Consider the following 17,033-nt stretch of genomic DNA (forward strand, 5'->3'; position numbering starts at 1 on the left):
AAAGTGAAAGCAAAAAGATATTGACAGTCATGGTGTAACGGCATAGAGAAGTAAGCATTTGCAAGGTCAATGCAGGTGAAGCAAGCTGCAGTTATTGGAATCTGTGACATGATGGTATGTGGATTTGGTACCACTGGTGTGAGTAATTCAGTGACTGCATTTATGGCCCTGAGATCATGGACCATTCTGTAGGTGACCGGCTCCCCTTTCCTACCCTTTTTCTTTACTGGGAATAATTGAGTGTTTGCTACAAACTTTGTAGGCTTTATGGCCCCCGAAGCAATTAGATCTGTGATATTCTTCCCTATTGCTTCTTCCTGAGCAGCACTTAAAGGGTACTTTCTAACTTGATTTGGCTTTGCTCCTGATTTCAAGTTAATCATTACCGGAGGAACAGGCATATGTCCGATACCAGTTTTGGACTTTGCCCACAGCGAGTCTGGGACTTGTGCTAGTGATTCATCTGCTTCAGGAGGGGAGGGGGAGTCAGACACATGCAGGCACGCCAGCACTTTGCACAGCGCAGCTTCTGGAATCCCAGCTGTCAACTTAACAGTACCGTCAGGTTCGTACATGATGTGTGCTTGTATTGCCTGTAGTACGTCAGAACCTAGCAAATTAACAGGTGACTTGTCACTGATCAGCAGCCTAGCGAGGCAGGTGTGGTCAACTAAACGGAGGGGCAGTGGTTTAGTCAGTTTGCATTCTTGGATCAGTCCCTCAAAACCTTGAGTGTAGAGGGTGTCATCTGATATGTCTGATGATTTGACATGTTCCTGGCGGATTACTGTTTTTGCTGCCCCCGTATCCACCAGGAATGGGATTTTTCTACCATCTGGGAGATGTACTGGGACTACCCCTTGTGGGCTTCGGTGTGTAGGTGCCCTAAGGGGGTAGATGGCTACGGGGTTGCCTGTTTCCTATTGTGGGTTTTGGGTTGGGGCGTCCGTCTTGGGCTGAGTCTCCTTTCTGGGTGCCCTACACTGACGGCTCATGTGCCCCCTCTTCCCACAGTTATAGCACTTCATTTGTCGCCGGTCTCCTCTGGTAGAAGTTGTCCCGTACCCCTGAATGTCATTGGACGCATAATGTATCTGTACTTGCTTTGCCTTCTGATCTAATTCCACCCCTTTTGCCACCCGCACCAACTCCTCTATTTGGCATATTCTCCAGTCGGGTTTAGCTGCCTGGACCTTCTGCCTGAGCTGTGGCTTTAGCCCCGCCATGAATGCCCCATGGAAAAGTCTCCTACCTGCTTCCCCCATGTCTCCATAGCCCAAATCTGCGTGTCTAAGCTTCAAGTTCCCCCAGAAGTGTTCTACTGTATCATAAGGACCTTGAACTATGTCTAGCAGAGAAATTGTGGATTCCCCCATCCTGTCCTGGCACCATGCATGTAGACCCTGTAGGAAGTCTGTTCCTGATTCCACAGTTCTGACATAATGTGTTCCCAAGTCTCGTTCTAAACCATATCCTCTCCCTGCCCTATTTATTGCATCCAGAACTGACTCCATTCTTGCGTCCCCAATTTTCCCCCTCAAGATGGTCTCTAAGTCTACCCAAGTACATGTGCAGGTATTATTCAATCCTACCATCCATCTATAGAAGGCCATGGGTAAGTCATATGGGTCTGGTGCATCCTTGACTAGTGTCATGTGGTCTTTTGGGCCCCATGGTTTGTAATGGGAGGCAGTTGTCATCATAGGTGTGGTTGTGCGCATGGGGGTGGATGTTGCTGCAACAGCGCCAGTTTTGTCCAAGGTGTGGAGGAGTGGAGGTTGATAGTCTCCGTCATCTACTGATGTGCCTATGTTTCTTTCTGATTTTATTGTCACATTGCGCCCAGGGTCTTGTGTCCTAGTCTGTGTGTGGATGACAGGATAAAGTCCTGTCGTCGGTGCCCCGTAGGGTCTTGGTCTCCCGCAGGCAGAACATTGTTCACGCCAGTCGGGGTTTTGCTGTCCACACACACACACCCACCCTTCCGGACCTGGCAGAGCAGGAGCCGTGAGATGGGGTTGATATGGCGGAGGCATTTTTGTTTTCTGTCTGAACCTCATTCCTTGCGGTGTTTCTACCTTAACCCATCCTCCTTCTCTTGTTAACTCTTTTGCTGCATCTGCCCAAGCCCTTGTCTGTACCAATAACTTATTATCCGTAATCCATCCCATACTCCCTGCTAGAGCTGAGTCCCAGAGGAAAGAATCTAGCGGGTCATTCTTCATTCCTAATCCTTTTAACAACTAACTAGAGTCCTTTTCAGCAACTTTACCTTTTCTTTTCTTCACTATTTCATGGGCTCTGCAACCCTCCCTGTGCTCTTTACTATCTATGTTCCCCATTTCTGCCTGCTCTTTCTCTCTTTCTCTGCGTTCTCTGGTCTTCCTGACTGACACTGATATCTCACTGTTATCTAATGTGTAGCCTCTTTTGTGCCCACCTCTCACGGCCTCTACCTCGTAACAACTTAGTGACCCCGCACTCACGTATCAGTGCTGGGGTGTGTTAACCCCTAAGTCCCCTCTCCTCTCTGCTGCTCTGTTCTTATGCTAAATACTCAGCCAATAGGCATGCAGGGGACAATGATTAGTGATTTTGCCCTTGTGACCGCCGCAGCGTCACTCACTAATCCCACTCAGGCCTCCTGGTCTATCTAAGGGCACCTCCTTCAGTCGTAGTATGGCATATACAGAAACCCTATATATTAACCAGAGAACAAAACTAGCTAACAGCAGGCAGATTAATGTGACCAAAATTCTCTCCCGACCTGCAAGCACCATGTAGGGAAGGGCAGTTTGTGCGTGCAAGGACAGATAGACACAGACAGACTTGACCTCTGACCCAGGATGCCCCAAGGAGTCACCGTAGGGAACTGCAGAGGTCCTATCCCAATTCAACTGGCTTTTTACACCGTATCTCTATCACTCAAGAGGACGTCTCCTCACGGGTGAATTCACACACTCATGCACTCTTCAGTCATATGCTAGACATATAACAAGACATATAACAGAGATAGCAGCACATAAAATCAACCAATCCAATATGCCTTTAAAGTATCAAGTAGGATATTTTATGGTTCTTTGCCAAACAATATGGACGGCCTTGTAGGAGACCTAACTATAGCATACCTGGAGGTCGGCAGCAGATTATGAGACAGATGAAGACACAGAGTTTGTAAGAAACTAATGGTTCTTACCTTCCCGGGATTGTCTGTGTGTCCTTGGTCTCAGGTCTGCGGTGTGGCGGACTTCCAGATATTGGTGGTCTTCCGTTGTGGCCGCCCACCCAGGGAGACCAAAATGTTAGGGCGGTCTGCAAGTCAGACCCTCAGGGATATTGGATGGCTTCCAAATGTGTGAGTTTCTCCAGAGAAGTGACGGACACGGACAGATGGAGATCTGTATCAAGCCGTGCTTTATTCCAGAAAGGAAATTCAGTTATATACACTTTTGAGTAGGTGTATACATCATGTTTGTGCGCAAATCAGCTGTTTATTACATATGAAACTATCATTAATTCATCAGGTGATCCTTACATAAGAGGGTATTTGGGTTCAGGCACGTAGGGGCTAAAGGTCCATGTAATTACCCTCACCCTGTCAACAACTCTAATTGATAATCAATAGTCAGCAGGTATGACTTAGCAGAGACCTGAGACATGTTGAAACATATTCTGTTAGTCAAGGAATCATGTATATGAATTATAAGGCTATATCAAGGTGGTCTCTGATTACCCCATCCGCCTAATTGTAGCAAGCTTTATATCTGATGTAGTATTAGTGTGGAGGGAGCAGGAGACATTGTCACACATACAGCAGGTGAGCAGCTGGCGTTACTGAACCCCAATAACAGAGGAGCAACTGTTGACTGTGCAGACAGCATTTCCGGGCAGCAACTGGCGGTGTTGGAGGCCAGGGTCAAGGCTATAAACTGAGAGGAGAAATTGCCGCACACAGCAGGGAAGCAGCTGGCAATACTGAACCCCAATAACAGAGGAACAACTGTTGACTGTGCAGACAGCACTTCCGGGCAGCAACTGGCGGTGTTGGAGCCCAGGTCAATGCTAGATACTGAGTGGCAAAACTGCAGCGCACACAGCAGGGGAGTAGCTGGCGTTACTGAACCCCAATAACAGAGGAGCAACTGTTGACTGTGCAGACAGAACTTCCAGGCAGCAATTGGAGGTGTTGAAGCCCAGGGTCAATGCTAGAAACTGAGTGGTGAAATTGCCGCACACACAGCAGGGGAGCAGCTGGCGTTACTGAACCCCAATAACAGAGGAGATACTGTTGACTGTGCAGAAAACACTTCCGGGCAGCAACTGGTGGTGTTGGAGGCCAGGGTCAATGCTAGAAACTGACTGGAAAAATTTCCGCACATACAGCAGGGGAGCAGCTGGCATTTCTGAACCCCAATAACAGAGGAGCAACTGTTGTCTGTGCAGAAAGCACTTCCGGGCACCAACTGGCGGTGTTGGAGCCCAAGGTTAATGATAGAAGCACAGTGTAGGCGGAGGCCTAATTGGAGCAAGTTTTATATCTGTTGTAGTTTTATTGTGGAGGGAGCAGGAGACATTGCTGCACACACAGCAGGGGAGCAGCTGGCGTTACTAAACCCCAATAACAGAGGAGAAACTGTTGAGTGTGCAGACAGCACTTCAGGGCAGCAACTGGCGGAGTTGGAGCCCATGGTCAATGCTAGAAACTGAGTGGAGAAATTGCCGCACACACAGCATGGGAGCATCTGGCGTTACTGAACCCCAATAACAGAGGATCAACTGTTGACTGTGCAGACAGCACTTCCGGGCAGCATCTGGTGTTGGAGCCCAGGGTCAATGCTAGAAACTGAGTGGCAAAACTGCCGCGCACACAGCAGGGGAGCAGCTGGCATTACTGAACCCCAATAACAGAAGAGAAACTGTAGACTGTGCAGACAGCACTTCCGGGCAGCAACTGATGGTTTTGGAGCCTAGGGTCATTGCTAGAAATTGAGTGGCAAAACTGCCGCGCACACAGCAGTGGAGCAGCTGGCGTTACTGAACCCTAATAACAGAGGAGCAACTTTTGACTGTGCAGACAGCACTTCCAGGCAGCAACTGGAGGTGTTGGAGCCCAGGGTCAATGTTTGAAACTGAGTGGAGAAATTGCCACACACACAGCAGGAGAGCAGATGGCATTACTGAACCCCAATAAAAGAGAAGCAACCATTGACTGTGCAGACCGCACTTCTGGGCAGAAACTGGCGGTATTGGAGCCCACGGTAAATGCGAGAACCTGAGTGGAGAAATTGCTGCACACACAGCAGGAAAGCAGCTGGCGTTACTGAACCCCAATAACAGAGGATCAACTGTTGACTGTGCAGACAGCACTTCCGGGCAGCAACTGGCAGTGTTGGAGCCCAGGGTCAATGCTAGAAACTGAGTGGAGAAATTGCTGCACACACAGCAGAAAAGCAGCTGGCATTACTGAACCCCAATAACAGAAGAGAAACTGTAGACTGTACAGACAGCACTTCCGGGCAGCAACTGGCGGTGTTGGAGCCCAGGGTCAATGCTAGAAACTGAGTGGAGAAATTGCCGCACACACAGCATGGGAGCAACTGGCGTTATTGAACCCCAATAACGGAGGAGAAACTGTTGACTGTACAGACAGCATTTCAGGGCAGCAACTGGCAGTGTGGGAGCCCAGGGTCATTGCTACGAAATGAGTGGAGAAATTGCCGCACACACAGCAGGGGAGCAGCTGGCATTACTGAACCCCAATAACAGAGGAGCAACTGTTGACTGTGCAGACAGCATTTCCGGGCAGCAAGTGGCGGTGTTGGAGCCCAGGGTCAATGCTAGAAATTGAGTGGAGAAATTGCTGCACATACAGCAGGGGAGCAGCTGGCGTTACTGAACCCCAATAAAAAGAGGAGCAACTGTTGACTGTGCAGACAGCACTTCCAGGCAGCAACTGGCGGTGTTGGAGACAAGTGTCAATGCTAGAAGCAGATTGTAGGCTAAGACCTAATTGTAGCAAGCTTTATATCTGATGTAGTCTTAGTGTGGAGGGAGCAGGAGACATTGTTACACAGACAGCAGGTGAGCAGCTGGCGTTACTGAACACCAATAACAGAGGAACAACTGTTGACTGTGCATACAGCACTTTCGGGCAACAACTGGCGGTGCTGTAGCCCAGGGTAAATGCTAGAAACTGAATAATGAAATTTCCACACACACAGCAGGGGAGCAGCTGGCGTTACTGAACCCCAATAACAGAGAATCAAATGTTGACTGTGAAGATAGCACTTCTGGGCAGCAACTGGCCGTGTTGGAGGCCAGGGTCAATGCTAGAGACAGAGTGGAAAAATTTCCGCACATACAGTAGGGGAGCAGCTGGCATTTCAGAATTCTAATAACAGAGGAGCAACTGTTGTCTGTGGAAATAGCACTTCCAGGCAGCAACTGGCGCTGTTGGAGCCCAAGGTCAATGCTAGAAGCACAGTGTAGGCGGAGGCCTAATTGGAGGAAGTTGTATATCTGTTGTTGTTTTAGTGTGGAGGAAGCAGGAGACATTGCTGCACACACAGCAGGAGAGCAGCTGGTGTTACTGAACCCCAATAACAGAGCAGAAACTGTTGGGTGTGCAGACACCTCTACCGTGCAGCAAGTAGCTGTGTTGGAGCCCAGGGTCAATGCTAGAAACTGAGTGGAGAAATTGCTGCACACACAGCATGGGAGCAGCTGGTGTTACTGAACCCCAATAACAGAGGAGCAACTGTTTACTATGCAGACAACTCTTCCGGGCTGCATCTGGCGGTGTTGAAGCACAAGGTCAATGCTTGAAACTGAGTGGAAATATTACTGCACACACAGCAGGGGAGCAGCTGACGTTACCGAGCCCCAATAACAGAGGAGCAACTGTTGACTGTGCAGACAGCACTTCTGGGCAGCAACTGGCAATGTTGGAGCCCAGAGTCAATGCTAGAAAATGAGTGGAGAAATTGCTGCACACACAGCAGGGGAGCAGCTGGCGTTACTGAACCCCAATTACAGATGTACAACTGTTGTCTGTGCAGACAGCACTTCCGGACAACAACTGGTGGTGTTGAAGCCCAGGGTCAATGCTAGAAGCAGAGTGTAGGCCGTGGCCTAATTGGAGCAAGTTTTTTATCTGTTGTTGTCTAATTGTGTAGTGAGCAGAAGACATTGCAACACACACAGCAGGGGAGCAGCTGGCGTTACTGAACCCCAAACTCAGAGGAGAAACTGTTGAGAGTGCAGACAGCACTTCAGGGCAGCAACTGGCGGTGTTGGAGCCCAGGGTCAATGCTAGAAACTGAGTGGAGAAATTGCCGCACACACAACATGGGAGCATCTGGCGTTACTGAACCCCAATAACAGAGGATCAACTGTTGACTGTGCAGATAGCACTTCCGGGCAGCAACTGGCGGTGTTGGAGCCCAGGGTACATGCTAGAAACTGAGTGGAGAAATTGCCGCACACAGCAGGGAAGCAGCTGGCATTACTGAACCCCAATAACAGAGGAGCAACTGTTGACTGCAGACAACTCTTCCGGGCTGCATCTGGCGGTGTTGAAGCCCAAGGTCAATTCTAGAAACTGAGTGGAGATATTGCTGCACACCCTGCAGGGGAGCAGCTGGCGTTACTGAGCCCCAATAACAGAGGAGTAACTGTTGACTGTGCAGACAGCACTTCCGGGCAGCAACTGGCGGTGTTGTAGCCCAGGGTAAATGCTAGAAACGGAATGGTGAAATTGCCACACACACAGCATGGGAGCAGCTGGCGTTACTGAACCCCAATAACTATGGATCAACTGTTGACTGTGAAGATAGCACTTCCGGGCAGCAACTGGCGGTTTTGGAGCCCAGGGTCAATGCTAGAAACTGAGTGGATAAATTGCTGCACATACAGCAGGGGAGCAGATTGCGTTACTGAACCCCAATAACAGAGGAGAAACTGTTGAGAGTGCAGACAGCACTTCAGGGCAGCAACTGGCGGTGTTGGAGCCCAGGGTCAATGCTAGAAACTGAGTGGATAAATCGCTGCACATACAGCAGGGGAGCAGATTGCGTTACTGAACCCCAATAACAGAGGAGAAACTGTTGATTTTGCGGACAGCACTTCCGGGCAGCAACTGGCGGTGCTGGAGGTCAGGGTCAATGCTAGAAACTGAGTGGAAAAATTTCCGCACATACAGTAGGGGAGCAGCTGGCATTTTTGAACCCCAATAACAGAGGAGAAACTGTTGACTGTGCAGACAGCACTTCCGGGCAGCAACTAGCGGTGTTGGAGCCCAGGGTCAATGCTAGAAACTGAGCGGAGAAATTGTTAACCACACAGCAGGGGAGCAGATTGCGTTACTGAACCCCAATAACAGAGGAGCAACTGTTGACTGTGCAGACAGCACTTCCGGTCAGCAACTGGCAGTGTTGGAGCACAGGGTCAATGCTAGAAACTGAGTGGAGAAATTAATGCACACACAGCAGGGGAGCAGCTGGTGTTACTGAACCCCAACAACAGAGGAGCAACTGTTGACTTTGAAGATAGCACTTCCGGTCAGCAACTGGCGGTGTTGGAGGCAAGTGTCAGTGCTAGAAACTGAGTTGAAATATTTCCACACATAGTAGGGGAGCAGCTGGCATTTCTGAAACCTAATAACAGAGGAGCAACTGTTGTCTGTGCAGACAGAACTTCTGGGCAGCAACTGGCGGTGTTGGAGCCCAAGGTCAATGCTAGAAGCACAGTGTAGGCGGAGGCCTAACTGGAGCAAGTTTTATATCTGTTGTAGTTTTAGTGTGGAGGGAGCAGGAGACATTGCTGCACACATAGCAGGGGGCAGCTGGCGTTACTGAACCCCAATTACAGAGGATCCACTGTTGACTGTAAAGACAGCACTTCCGGGCAGCAAGTGGCAGTGTTGGAGCCCAGGGTCAATGCTAGATAGTGAGTGGAGAAATTGCCGCACACACAGCATGGGAGCAGATGGCATTACTGAACCCCAATAACAGAGGAGCAACTGTTGACTGTGCAGACAACTCCTCCGGGCTGCATCTGGTGGTGTTGAAGCACAAAGTCAATGCTAGAAACTGAGTGAAGATATTGCTGAACATACAGCAGCGGATCAGCTGGCGTTACTGAGCCCAATAACAGAGGAGCAACTGTTGACTGTGCAGACAGCACTTCTGGGCAGCAACTGGTAATGTTGGAGCCCAGGGTCAATGCTAGAAACTGAGTGGAGAAATTGCTGCACACACAGCAGGGGAGCAGCTGGCATTACTGAGCCCCAATAACAGAGGAGCAGCTGTTGACTGTGCAGACAGAACTTCCGGGCAGCAACTGGTGGTTTTGAAGCCCTGAGTCAATGCTAGAAGCAGAGTGTAGGCCGAGGCCTAATTGGAGCAAGTTTTTTATCTGTTGTTGTCTAATTGTGGAGGTAGCAGAAGACATTGCTACACACAGCAGGGGAGCAGCTGGCGTTCCTGAACCCCAAACACAGAGGAGAAACTGTTGACTGTGCAGACAGCACTTCCCGGCAGCAAGTGGCCGTGTTGGAGGCCAGGGTCATTGCCAGAACCTGAGTGGATAAATTGCTGCACACACAGCAGGGGAGCAGCTGGCGTTCCTGAACCCCAAACACAGAGGAGAAACTGTTGACTGTGCAGATAGCACATCCGGGCAGCAACTGGCGGTGTTGGAGCCCAGGGTCAATGCAAGAACAGGAGTGGATAAATTGCTGCACACACAGCAGGTGAGCAGCTGGCGTTACTGAACCCTAATAACAGAGGAGAAACTGTTGACTGTGCAGACAGCACTTCCCGGCAGCAAGTGGTGGTGTTGGAGGCCTGGGTCAATGCTAGAAACTAAGTGGAGTTATTGCCGCGCTCACAGCATGGGAGCAGCTGGCGTTACTGAACCCCAATAGCAGAGGAGCAACTGTTGACTGTGCAGACAACTCTTCTGGGCTGCATCTGGCGGTGTTGAAGCCCAAGGTCAATGCTAGAAACTGAGTGGAGATATTGCTGCACACACAGCAGGGGAGCAGCTGGCGTTACTGAGCCCCAATAACAGAGGAGCAACTGTTGACTGTGCAGACAGCATTTCTGGGTAGCAACTGGCAGTGTTGGAGCCCAGGGTCAATGCTAGAAACTGAGTGGAGAAATTGCTGCACACACAGCAGGGGACCAGCTGGCATTACTGAACGTAATTACAGAGGAGCAACTGTTGTCTCTGCAGACAGCACTTCCGGGCAGCAACTGGTGGTGTTAAAGCCCAGGGTACATGCTAGAAACTGAGTGGAGAAATTGGTGCACACGGCAGGGGAGCAGCTGGCATTACTGAACCCCAATAACAGAGGAGCAACTGTTGACTGTGAAGACAGCACTTCCGGGCAGCAACTGGTGGTGTTGGAGCCCAGGGTCAATGTTAGAAACTGAGTGGACAAATTGCCGCACACACAGTAGGGGAGCAACTGGCGTTACTGAACCCCAATAACAGAGGAGCAACTGTTGACTGTGCAGACAGCACTTCCAGGCAGCAACTGGAGGTGTTGGAGCCCAGGTTAAATGCTAGAAACTGAGTGGAGAAATTGCCGCATACACAGCAGGGGAGCAGCTGACGTTACTGAACCCCAATAACAGAGGAGCAACTGTTGACTGTGCAGACAGGACTTCCGGGCAGCAACTGGCGGTGTTGTAGCCCAGGGTACATGCTAGAAACTGAGTGGAGAAATTGCCGCACACACAGCAGGGGACTAGCTGGCATTACTGAACCCTAATTACAGAGGAGCAACTGTTGTCTCTGCAGACAGCACTTCCGGGCAGCAGCTGGTGGTGTTAAAGCCCAGGTTACATGCTAGAAACTGAGTGGAGAAATTGGCGCACACGGCAGGGGAGCAGCTGGCATTACTGAACCCCAATAACAGAGGAACAACTGTTGACAGTGCAGACAGCGCTTCCGGGCAGCAAATGGCGGTGTTGGAGTCCAGGGTACATGCTAGAAACTGAGTGGAGAAATTGCCGCGCACACAGCATGGGAGTAGCTGGCGTTACTGAACCCCAATAACAGAGGAGCAACTGTTGACTGTGCAGACAGCACTTCCCGGCAGCAAGTGGTGGTGTTGGAGGCCTGGGTCAATGCTAGAAACTGAGTGGAGTAATTGCCGCGCTCACAGCATGGGAGCAGCTGGCGTTACTGAACCCCAATAACAGAGGAGCAACTGTTGACTGTGCAGACAACTCTTCCGGGCTGCATCTGGCGGTGTTGAAGCCCAAGGTCAATGCTAGAAACTGAGTGGAGATATTGCTGCACACACAGCAGGGGAGCAGCTGGCGTTACTGAGCCCCAATAACAGAGTAGCAACTGTTGACTGTGCAGATAGCATTTCTGGGCAGCAACTGGCAGTGTTGGAGCCCAGGGTCAATGCTAGAAACTTAGTGGAGAAATTGCCGCACACAGCAGGGGAGCAGCTGGCGTTACTGAACCCCAATGACAGAGGAACAACTGTTGACTGTGCAGACAGCACTTCCGGGCAGCAACTGGCGGTGCTGTAGCCCAGGGTAAATGCTAGAAACTGAATGGTGAAATTGCCACACACACAGCAAGGGAGCAGCTGGCATTACTGAACCCCAATAACAGAGGATCAACTGTTGACTGTGAAGATAGCACTTCCGGGCAGCAACTGGCGGTGTTGGAGCCCAGGATCAATGCTAGAAACTGAGTTGAAAAATTTCCACACATACAGTAGGGGAGCAGCTGGCATTTTTGAAACCTAATAACAGAGGAGCAACTGTTGTCTGTGACGGACTACACCTTAACAAACCTGGGAAACACACATTCGCCAGAAGACTCGCTACACTCATCAGGAGGGCGTTAAACTAGAAGAAGAGGGGACGGGAAGAAAAACATTAGACTTGAACAAAGAAGACCCAGGAAAACATACTCAGATGGGAGGTAAGAACATTTCTAAAACAATCCACAGCGAGGAGATTGGAACAAAACAAAATCCTCTAAACTGCATGCTCGCAAACGCCAGAAGCCTGACAAACAAGATGGAAGAACTAGAAGCAGAAATATCTACAGGTAACTTTGACATAGTGGGAATAACCGAGACATGGTTAGATCAAAGCTATGACTGTGCAGTTAACTTACAGGGTTACAGTCTGTTTAGAAAGGATCGTAAAAATCGGAGAGGAGGAGGGGTTTGTCTCTATGTAAAGTCTTGTCTAAAGTCCACTTTAAGGGAGGATATTAGCGAAGGGAATGAGGATGTCGAGTCCATATGGGTCGAAATTCATGGAGGGAAAAATGGTAACAAAATTCTCATTGGGGTCTGTTACAAACCCCCAAATATAACAGAAACCATGGAAAGTCTACTTCTAAAGCAGATAGATGAAGCTGCAACCCATAATGAGGTCCTGGTTATGGGGGACTTTAACTACCCGGATATTAACTGGGAAACAGAAACCTGTGAAACCCATAAAGGCAACAGGTTTCTGCTAATAACCAAGAAAAATTATCTTTCACAATTAGTGCAGAATCCAACCAGAGGAGCAGCACTTTTAGACCTAATACTATCTAATAGACCTGACAGAATAACAAATCTGCAGGTGGTTGGGCATCTAGGAAATAGCGACCACAATATTGTGCAGTTTCACCTGTCTTTCACTAGGGAGACTTGTCAGGGAGTCACAAAAACACTGAACTTTAGGAAGGCAAAGTTTGACCAGCTTAGAGATGCCCTTAATCTGGTAGACTGAGACACTATCCTCAGAAATAAGAATACAAATAATAAATGGGAAATGTTTAAGAACATCCTAAATAGGCAGTGTAAGCGGTTTATACCTTGTGGGAATAAAAGGACTAGAAATAGGAAAAACCCAATGTGGCTAAACAAAGAAGTAAGACAGGCAATTAACAGTAAAAAGAAAGCATTTGCACTACTAAAGCAGGATGGCACCATTGAAGCTCTAAAAAACTATAGGGAGAAAAATACTTTATCTAAAAAACTAATTAAAGCTGCCAAAAAGGAAACAGAGAAGCACATTGCTAAGGAGAGTAAAACTAATCCCAAACTGTTCTTCAACTATATCAATAGTAAAAGAATAAAAACTGAAAATGTAGGCCCCTTAAAAAATAGTGAGGAAAGAATGGTTGTAGATGACGAGGAAAAAGCTAATAATAATAATAATAATCTTTATTTTTATATAGCGCTAACATATTCCGCAGCTAACATATTAAACACCTTCTTCTCCACGGTATTCACGGTGGAAAATGAAATGCTAGGTGAAATCCCAAGAAACAATGAAAACCCTATATTAAGGGTCACCAATCTAACCCAAGAAGAGGTGCGAAACCGGCTAAATAAGATTAAAATAGATAAATCTCCGGGTCCGGATGGCATACACCCACGAGTACTAAGAGAACTAAGTAATGTAATAGATAAACCATTATTTCTTATTTTTAGGGACTCTATAGCGACAGGGTCTGTTCCACAGGACTGGCGCATAGCAAATGTGGTGCCAATATTCAAAAAGGGCTCTAAAAGTGAACCTGGAAATTATAGGCCAGTAAGTCTAACCTCTATTGTTGGTAAAATATTTGAAGGGTTTCTGAGGGATGTTATTCTGGATTATCTCAATGAGAATAACTGTTTCACTCCATATCAGCATGGGTTTATGAGAAATCGCTCCTGTCAAACCAATCTAATCAGTTTTTGTGAAGAGGTAAGCTACAGGCTGGACCACGGTGAGTTATTGGACGTGGCATATCTCGATTTTTCCAAAGCGTTTGATACCGTGACGCACAATTGGTTGGTACACAAAATGAGAATGCTTGGTCTGGGGGAAAATGTGTGTAAATGGGTTAGTAACTGGCTTAGTGATAGAAAGCAGAGGGTGGTTATAAATGGTATAGTCTCTAACTGGGTCGCTGTGACCAGTGGAGTACCGCAGGGGTCAGTATTGGGACCTGTTCTCTTCAACATATTCATTAATGATCTGGTAGAAGGTTTACACAGTAAAATATCGATATTTGCAGATGATACAAAACTATGTAAAGCAGTTAATACAAGAGAAGATAGTATTCTGCTACAGATGGATCTGGATAAGTTGGAAACTTGGGCTGAAAGGTGGCAGATGAGGTTTAACAATGATAAATGTAAGGTTATATACATGGGAAGAAGGAATCAATATCACCATTACACACTGAATGGGAAACCACTGGGTAAATCTGACAGGGAGAAGGACTTGGGGATCCTAGTTAATGATAAACTTACCTGGAGCAGCCAGTGCCAGGCAGCAGCTGCCAAGGCAAACAGGATCATGGGGTGCATTAAAAGAGGTCTGGATACACATGATGAGAGCATTATACTGCCTCTGTACAAATCCCTAGTTAGACCGCACATGGAGTACTGTGTCCAGTTTTGGGCACCGGTGCTCAGGAAGGATATATTGGAACTAGAGAGAGTACAAAGGAGGGCAACAAAATTAATAAAGGGGATGGGAGAACTACAATACCCAGATAGATTAGCGAAATTAGGATTATTTAGTCTAGAAAAAAGACGACTGAGGGGCAATCTAATAACCATGTATAAGTATATAAGGGGACAATACAAATATCTCGCTGAGGATCTGTTTATACCAAGGAAGGTGACGGGCACAAGGGGGCATTCTTTGCGTCTGGAGGAGAGAAGGTTTTTCCACCAACATAGAAGAGGATTCTTTACTGTTAGGGCAGTGAGAATCTGGAATTACTTGCCTGAGGAGGTGGTGATGGCGAACTCAGTCGAGGGGTTCAAGAGAGGCCTGGATGTCTTCCTGGAGCAGAACAATATTGTATCATACAATTATTAGGTTCTGTACAAGTACGTAGATCTGGGGATTTATTATGATGGAATATAGGCTGAATTGGATGGACAAATGTCTTTTTTCGGCCTTACTAACTATGATATTATGTTACTATGTTACTTCCGGGCAGCAACTAGCGGTGTTGGAGCCCAAGATCAGTGCTAGAAGCACAGTGTAGGCGGAGGCCTGATTGGAGCATGTTTTAAATCTCTTGTAGTTTTAGTGTGGAGGGAGCAGGAGATATTGCTGCACACACAGCAGGAGAGCAGCTGGCGTTACTGAACCCCAAACACAGCGGAGAAACTGTTGACTGTGCAGACAGCACATCCGGGCAGCAACTGGCGGTGTTGGAGCCCAGGGTCAATGCTAGAAACTGAGTGGAGTAATTGCCGCACACACAGCAGGGGAGCAGATTGCGTTACTGAACCACAATAACAGAGGAGAAACTGTTGAGTGTGCAGACAGCACTTCCGGGCAGCAACTGGCGGTGTTGGAGCCCACGGTTAAAGCTAGAAACTGAGTGGAGAAATTGCTGCATCCATGGCAGGGGAGCAGCTGACGTTACTGAACCCCAATAACAGAGGAGAAACTGTTGACTGTGCAGACAACTCTTCCGGGCTGCATCTGGCAGTGTTGAAGCCCAAGGTCAATGCTAGAAACTGAGTGGAGATATTGCTGCACACACAACAGAGGAGCAGCTGGCGTTACTGAGCCCCAATAACAGAGGAGCAACTGTTGACTGTGCAGACAGCATTTCTGGGCAGCAACTGGCAATGTTGGAGCCAGGGTCAATGCTAGAAACTGAGTGGAGTAATTGACGCACTCACAGCATGGGAGCAGCTGGCGTTACTGAACCCCAATAACAGAGGAGCAACTGTTGACTGTGCAGACAGCACTTCCGGGCAGCAACTGGCGGTGCTGTAGCCCAGGGTAAATGCTAGAAACTGAATGGTGAAATTGCCACACACACAGCAGGGGAGCAGCTGGAATTACTGAACCCAAATTAGAGAAGAGAAACTGTAGACTGTGCAGACATCACTTCCGGCAGCAACTGGCGGTGTTGGAGCCCAGGGTCAATGCTAGAAACTGAGTGGAGAAACTGCCGCACACACAGCAGGGGAGCAGCTGGAATTACTGAACCCAAATTAGAGAAGAGAAACTGTAGACTGTGCAGACAGCACTTCCGGCAGCAACTGGCGGTGTTGGAGCCCAGGGTCAATGCTAGAAACTGAGTGGAGAAACTGCCGCACACACAGCAGGGGAGCAGCTGGAATTACTGAACCAAATTAGAGAAGAGAAACTGTAGACTGTGCATACAGCACTTCCGGCAGCAACTGGCGGTGTTGGAGCCCAGGGTCAATGCTAGAAACTGAGTGGAGAAATTGCTGCACACACAGCAGGGGAGCATCTGGCAATACTGAACTCCAAAAACAGAGGAGCAACTGTTGACTGTGCAGACAGTACTTCCGGGCAGCAACTGGTGGTGTTGGAGCCCAGGGTCAATGCTAGAAACTGAGTGGAGAAATTGCTGCACACACATCAGGGGATCAGCTGGCAATACTGAACTCCAATAACAGAGGAGCAACTGTTCACTGTAAAGACAGCACTTCCGGGCAGCAACTGGCGGTTTTGGAGCCCAGGATCAATGCTAGAAACTGAGTGGAGAAATTGCCGCACCCACGGCAGGGGAGCAGCTGGCGTTACTGAACCCCAATAACAGAGGAGAAACTGTTGACTGTGCAGACAACTCTTCCGGGCTGCATCTGGCAGTGTTGAAGCCCAAGGTCAATGCTAGAAACTGAGTGGAGATATTGCTGCACACACAGCAAGGGAGCAGCTGGCGTTACTGAACCCCAATAACAGAGGAGCAACTGTTGACTGTGCAGACAGCATTTCTGGGAAGCAACTGGCAGTGTTGGAGCCCAGGGTCAATGCTAGAAACTGAGTGGAGAAATTGCTGCACACACAGCATGGGAGCAGCTGGCGTTACTGAACCACAATAACAGAGGAGCAACTCTTGACTGTGCAGACAACTCTTCCGGGCTGCATCCGGCGGTGTTGAAGTCCAAGGTCATTGCTAGAAACTGAGTGGAGATATTGCTGCACACACAGCAGGGGAGCAGCTGGCATTACTGAGCCCCAATAACAGAGGAGCAACTGTTGACTGTGAAGATAGCACTTCCGGGC

The 17,033-nt window shown here is 48.5% G+C and overlaps 1 protein-coding gene across 1 annotated transcript in view; it reads left to right on the forward strand.

Annotated features, from left to right (window-relative positions):
* Window positions 1-544: 544 nt before the first annotated feature.
* LOC138641344 (uncharacterized) overlaps window positions 545-17,033 on the forward strand; it is a 209,749-nt gene continuing 193,260 nt past the window's right edge. The window contains exon 1 of the mRNA XM_069728907.1: window positions 545-565. The gene's annotated coding sequence lies outside the window, so the exon portion shown is untranslated. The remainder of the gene's footprint in view (window positions 566-17,033) is intronic.

Source organism: Ranitomeya imitator, chromosome 6 (assembly GCF_032444005.1).
Source record: "Ranitomeya imitator isolate aRanImi1 chromosome 6, aRanImi1.pri, whole genome shotgun sequence".
NCBI classification, from domain to species: Eukaryota; Metazoa; Chordata; class Amphibia; order Anura; family Dendrobatidae; genus Ranitomeya; species Ranitomeya imitator.